Here is a 7,909-nt window from a genome sequence, read left to right as displayed (position 1 = left end):
TGTCAAAGGCCCTTTAAAGTCTGGTGTCGTTGTGTATATATATATATATATATATATATATATATATATATATATATATATATATATATATATATATATATATATATATATATATATATATATATATATTCAAAAGTAGTTAAACAGTTTTAATTCACTCGGAAGGAAATAAATAAAGAAAGATGTAAAGTAACGTCGTGCAAGAGCAAGCAATATATCATTATTAGGTTCTCTATGTTTGTGTCTTATGAATGATGAAGATATGACATCAGCAGGATTAGTTTATAACAATCAATACACAGCAAAGAAATAACATCATCAAAATCTCCTAGGTGTTCATCGTTATTTACCAAGGCGACTGTTTCTGGGATTTGAAAACAATACAAAGAAGGATGTCTTGCATCTGCCTCCTGTTTTATTCACTCAGAACGTTCGAGGACCAGGGTGTTGTCACCACTTAAATCATCGAAATTTTAAATCGAAAATATCAAAACAAGTGTTTTAGAATATGATATATCAAGAATCAAGACATCAGAAGGGGTGGATGCAATTTGTCACGGATTGATACAGGAGCAAATCACATTTGTCAAGGTTAATATAATGAGAAATGGACTGGAATATAACGATTAGGTATACAGGATTAAAATGGGCCAAAATTGCAGCGTCTAAAACGCTTTAGGCCAGTTGGTTGGCTTCGACACACCGTTATTCCGGAATTATTTCCCACCATGTAGAGTTAAACATTTATTTCCTAAGATTTAAACTTTAAGTAAATTATTACAAGCTACGATCCAAATGTGACTGTGCATTGCAGATTGTCAAAATGTTATGTTCATGCACCTGATGTGAAAAAAAATAATATATACATTACAAACGTTTTGCAATATTACTACTGATACCATTTTACCTGTCAACAAAATCATTGCAGGAGACATAAGCTTACAGTGTATGCTATTGTACAGGCTTCCCTTTACAATGATATTAGAAAATCGTTATGCATAAATGTCAGCACACCTCCAATATGGATGGTAATGCGACCTAATTCGATTGTTTAATTGGCTTGGCTGTGAGCCAAGGCAGCAAAATCGGATACAAGCGATGTGTGTATTATCACAGGCTTGTCGTCCATTTAATTAAAATTGACATCAACATTACAATTATATTTTAAAGTATATGACATGTATTGACTAATACAATAGTTTGAACATACACATAAAATAAGAGATGTCTCACTGGACAAATGCTTGATATGCGTTTAGTATATTTACGTATATTAACGTATATATTGAACACAATGTTAATTGCTTACGCAACGTATATCTTTGCAGGTGGAGCATTCCAATATTTTGATATGCTGACAGGCCTTCATTAACAGCCGTCAGGCGGCGAGACAACGGAGGATCGCCGATTGAAAACATATCGATATCCCTTCCTTCACCCTTACTATCACTGGATTATAACCGGATTAACTTTGACAAAGTCAACAACGAACGTACCAGCACAGTATACCTTTTGCGTATGGTTTGCATTATAAGTCTTTATTAGCAATAAATACCATAATCAAACGTATCAAAATAAAATAAACCATAGGAAGAAGAGCCTTGTGTTTAGACCAAGGCACACTTTAACCCACACCCATACCCCTGTGATGGACTTTTGTACGATCCTATGCCGTAACATGTAATACGAGCTTTGACTGCCAAAGTTTAAATTACACAATAACTCATCACCCAGACCAGGAGAAGCTTGACTTTATAATTTATGCAAGGAATCCCTGAGCTTAGCCTTACCACTATAAATAAATTTGAATCGTCTGTGATGCTTTGACATGTTTGATTGCTCAACTTTGATGAATTGACTGACGGTCGTTGTTTAGAAAATGTTTGTTGTTTATACGTTATATTACTCTTATCTTTGCTGATGAGGTGTAGCTGACGTTTTGTTACAGTTAAACTTCATTTTGATATGAGAAATATATGTTTTTGTGGTCTTGTTTATCATAAAGTTCAAATTGTCGTTGCATATGTAGGCATATCTGAGGTTGAAGTCTTTTACGAGTGACAGAAACTTATAATTAAATACTGACGCTTGTCAGTTGGCTTTTGTTTGGGTATTAAGTCGTGCCTTTTTTCACTTTCTATACGTTTCAGGCTTATAAAGATCACTAGGTCAAGTTATCTGATTTTTGTCAATAGAGTGCTCAATATGAATTTTAACGTAGGGTTTTGGGCGTTTTACTCCTCAACAATCGTTAAATGTTGACGTTTTGTCCCTGTGTAAATCATGAAAATTTTGTCTTTGAAACAATAACAGGAATTTTACTTGAGGTCAGATTTAATATCATTTTATCCTGTTCATGTAATTTGATGTCAGCTATTTCAAGTGAGGCTTTCGAGTACACTCTAAACGTTTGGACGCTTATGACGCGTCGGATGCGTTCAGTTTGATCCCATGGGAAGTGTCATGTGTGTTCAAGTATTGAACTTTTGTGTTCAGAAATAGAATGGATGTGGTCAGCCATAGATCGCTGCCGTTCTAACACCAATGATAACAGTTTTTGTCGCGTGTTTTTATCCAGACAACATTATTTTAGTTAGAAACACACATCACGATGTCTTTAGTCTGTTTTCTGCTCCAGTAAACTCCTCTGAAACAAAAAAAAAAACGAACAAATATTTTGTTTGACTCGTATATATGTGAATTCGAGTCAGTGAACACTTTTTGAAATCAAAGGCAAATGTTGGTAGTTCTGAAAAAGTTTTCAAGTATATTGCTTATAATAAAAGGACGTAAATGTCTTAAAACTATTTATTTCGATAAAATCGTGAAGACAAAAATCTTCCAGAACACATGTGTTCAATTTGTGAATATTCGTATTCTAATAGGACGCCAAACAGAGAACACTAGAGTTGCCAACTGAATGAACACTTGTGTTCCTGGGTGTCCCGAGTATGACGTCACGGATAATCGGGCTTCCTCGGGTCACACGAGGGCCCCTCTGAACATGCGTACATTAGATGCAAGCCGCGCCGCTGCTGCAGACGACGCATTTTGTTGCTGGCGGTATTTTCACATTCTATGATTTTAGCGATTGAGTTCTGCCAGTATTTTGTGACGGTGTGATAGCTGTTTACACAGAAAGTTTGACTGCTACGGTAAGTATTGTATATCGTGGCAAAATGGCATTGAATAGGCACCAAGTTTGAACCGGTGCCCGGCGATAAGCACATGGCATTGACACTCCTCAGAAGTATATTTTTGCCGTAGAGTACCCTCTCTCGCAATATTGTGAGTCACTTAAGGTCTAATTTTAATAATTATCTCTTTTTGTGTTTACACTAGACAGTTGCAAATTTTCGGGCCATTTTCGTGAGTCCAAACACAAATTGTATAAATCACAATTAGAATGCTAATGTTCTGAATGCTAAATACTAGTGTTCGGTAACTCCTAATGCTCAGCATTAAACATGCAACAATTTTAATATAACTGTAACTCAAACGTTATAGTCTGGCCAGTTAACATGCCATTTTGCCACATTACAATATTTGTCAGTCACAACATTTCTGTGTGTACATGGTGGTCTGCTTTACAGAACACATGCATTCTATTTACTTACTCTGCACACTTAATTTGTGTTCAAAAAGTGTTACAGTGTGCTGATGCGTAAACAGTGTTCTATTTCATGTAATTTTGAACATATAAAATGCGTTCAAAAATAAAGAAACTATATTAGGCGAGCGGCGAATCCACAAAAAGGGCCTTTATTTTAGGAGTTTAATGTACCCACCTTACATACGGCCACATCATACGTCATTTTAAAGCTTATTATCTCTACTTTAAGAAATTGACGATGTGGAGCTGCCAAGTAGGGCCATAACCTCCTAATTTGCATACTTAACAAGGGTACCCAATTGCATAAATGTGATATAATATTTGACATTTATTGATAACTTCTCTAATGATACGTTTAAACTATCGAGTGATATATCAAATGAAAGGCCTTTCCATGTAGAATACAAAATGGATATTCAAAAAGATATTAAAGTTGATTTCACTAAAATATTTCATGTTTATATGGAAAACAATATTTTCCCCTTTTGAATAACAATATTTTAAAAATTTTAACACATACAGCCTCAGCATTCAGCCACATCATACATCATTTGAAAGCTTATTATCATCTACTTTAAGAAATTGACAATTTGGAGCTACCACATCGGGCCATAACCCCCAATTTGCATAATTCACACGGGTACCCAATTTGCATAAGTACGATATAAAATTAGAAATTCACTGTTAACTACTGTAAACATACTTTTAAACTATCGAGTGATATGTCAAATGAAGGTACTTGCATGTAAAATACAACTTTGGTATCCAAAGACATGTTTAAATTAATTTCACTGAAATATTTTCATATTTATTTTGAAAATTATATTTTCCTCTCTTGAATATCAAATTTTAAACATTTTAACACATACAAGCCACAACATACAGCTACATCATACATCATTTGAAAGAATATTATCTCTTCTTTATGAAAATGGACAATGTTGAGATTGTCAACTACGGCCATAGCCCCTAATTTGCATAATTTACAAGGTATCCAATTTGCATACATACAATATAAATTACATAATTATTCATTTTTCACTACACTAAACATACTTTTAAACTATCGAGTGATATATCAAATGGAAGGTGTTTGCATGTAGAATATGAAATAGATATCGAAAGAGATATTTAAATTGGTTTCACAGCAATATTTTCATATTTATATTGAAAATAATACTTACCCCTTTTGAATAACAATAATATAAATATTTCATCACATACAGCCACATCATACAGCCACATCATATGTCATTTTAAAGCTTATCATCTCTTATTCAAGAAAACTGACAATGTTGAACTATCAAGTAAGGCCGTATCCCTAAATTTGCATAATTTACACCGGTAAGCAATTTGCATAACTGTAATATAAAATTAGAAAATTCATTGACTATTCAAAACATGCTTCTAAACTATCGAGTGATATTTCAAATGAAAAGTATTTGCATGTAAAAAACAAAATTGACATCCAAAGAGATATACAAAGTGGTTTTACGGAAATATTTTATATTTGTAGTGAAAAAAGTTATTTTCCCCTTTTGAACAACGGTATTTTAAAAATTTTAACAGCAGTATCAATGCAACCACATGCATTTTGATGTGCGAAGAGTGCATAGAACACGGAGAACAAACAACTGAAATGAGGTCTGGAAATGAATATTTTGTTGGTTTAATGTATGTTTCAAAACATATGAATAGCTCTTTTTGTCTGCATTATTATCCGATACCGATGTATAGTTTTTATAGGTCAGAGAGTGTACCCATTCACAGCATATGAAAACTTTTTAATGTTACTCAAGCATGCCAACATGTTCTTGTAATGTTGTAACCAAGGCAACAGCACTAATATATATATATATATATATATATATATATATATATAATATATATATATATATATATATATATATATATATATATATATATATATATATATATATATATATATATATATATATATATATATATATATATATATATATATATATATATATATATATATATATATATATATACCAGGTGGCACCTGATCAGTACTGCTTGGGGAACCAAGGCAGTTGACTGTATTGTTTTCAAATCCCCGAAACAGTCGCCTTGGTAAATAACTGATGAACACCTAGGAGATTTTGATGATGTTTTTTCTTTGCTGTATATTAATTGTTATAACTAATTCTCCTGATGTCATATCTTCATCATTCATATACACAATCATAGAGAACCAATCATGATCTATTGCTTGTACTTGCATGACGTTACTTTACACCATTGCTGTACTTATTTCCATCCGAGTGAATTTAAACTGTTTAACTACTTCTGACTATATTTTTAACATATATGGTTAATGATTTGAACGCCGACATTTTTTCCTAAAGACGTGTTGGAAAAATATCACTAATTACTACTAAGTTCAAACATAAAGAAAGATCCCAACGACACTAGTGTAGTTGTTGAAAAGTAACTCTGTAGCAGAAACAGTATGAACTCTGTAGCAGAAACAATATGTGAGAGTAAGCTGTAGTCAAAGTTATGGCATAATTCATGATCCAAGTCATTCATGCCGATACAGTGTCATGCATTTCCAGTTCATCTAGTAATTCTACAAATTCATCATCCTCTTCTTAAACAGTTTTGTCATGAGTGAAAGGGTTGCCACAGTTATAGCTGCCTTGTGCATGGAAGATTAATTTGACAGCAGACACAACTGGTGACAGTGTAATAAGAGAAAGCAAACTCCACACATCGTTCATATCTTATTCTTGTTTGAATTTTGTGTATGTTATGTTTGGCGGTTTTGTGTAAAGTGTTGATTTGCAGCGAGACGTACCCCTAATCTACGTATCCTGCCCTGAACCCGCACTGGAGTGGAAAGACTACTGTAACACTGCAATCCTTTGATGCTACCTTTCGAGAATAGAGTTGTCTTCGTCAGTCACTTAAAAATCATTTTCGGTTGGTGAAACATGTGCACTATTTGACCACGTTGTTTCACTGAAGTTAAGTTTGTTCAAGTAAGGAAGCTATAGAATGTCTACCATTTCGGTCTGGTTGTGTTTTTGGATGCTCAAGTGAATCGGAGATCGAGCTGTTGTAGGTTTTGTTTGGCATAGGTGTAACGCTTATATTTCTGTTTCATATGTATGTGATTAGGCTACGTTCTCAAATAATGGTGGTGAGGGGCAGAGGAATTCGGGGTGGAATCGAAATTTTGAGGGATAGTAGTGGAAAACTTGAAAGTTTGTGATCTGCCTATAGGGGACCTGAAAATGTTTTGGTTCCCTTTTACTTTTTGCGATTCCAAGGTTTCGAAGGCAATTCAATGAAAATCGAATAACAATTAAATGTCATCCGATTGTTCTAAAGTTGTAATAATCAAACAAGATCTAGAATTACTTTTACTCTTTATTTATACTTGATTACTTTCATCTCAAAAAAATCTTGCATTTTGTATCGTATTGTTGTGGCATAATTGTTCTAATGTATTGTAATGTTTCGCATTTCACAAATCCTTGAATATTGCCGTTTGATTGCATAAACTGGAATCTGGTATCTGTTGGTTGTACGTGTGTGTTCTTAAGTCGAGAATGTTAATTTGATGCATCGATGACCTTCACAGATAATGAGGTCTAAAGATGTGATTTTTGAGAAGAGCTTTCAACATTTCAGAGTAGGATGCATTTTTTATGTTTGATATGAATTTATTAAGCTCGTGCTGGATTCCAATGAAATCATACATTGTCTCTGAATCTCAGTCAGAGCGATATTTGTTCTGTGTGTAGCTAAATTATTCTTATTTTGTATATATTTTATTCTTATTTTGCATAGTGCGGGCATTATTCGTATTTACTACACAATTTTATGCATATTAAAAATAAGTCAAGATATCGCGATTTGAATAAAAATATTCAATAAGAATATTTAAGATACGTGTTTTGAATTCATATTTCTATTCTACATGCCAATACCTTTCATTTGATATATCACTCGATAGTTGAAAAGTAAGTGAAGACTACATAACAATGGATTTTATATTTTTATATCGGACTCATGCAAATTAGGTACCCATGTGCATTATGCAAATTAAAGAATTACGGCTGTATTTTGCAGCTGCATATCGTCAATTTTCATGAAGCAGAGGCAATAGGCTTTCAACTGACGTATAATGTGGCTGTATGATGTAGTTGTATGTGTAAAAATTATTTAAATATCGTTATTCAAAAGGGGAAAATATATATTTCGATATAATTATGAAAAGAATTCAACAAAATCATTTTTAATATCTCTTTGGGTATCTATTTT

Source organism: Ptychodera flava, chromosome 3 (genome assembly GCF_041260155.1).
Source record: "Ptychodera flava strain L36383 chromosome 3, AS_Pfla_20210202, whole genome shotgun sequence".
Lineage (NCBI taxonomy): Eukaryota > Metazoa > Hemichordata > Enteropneusta > Ptychoderidae > Ptychodera > Ptychodera flava.
Note: the sequence above shows the minus strand (reverse complement) of the source record.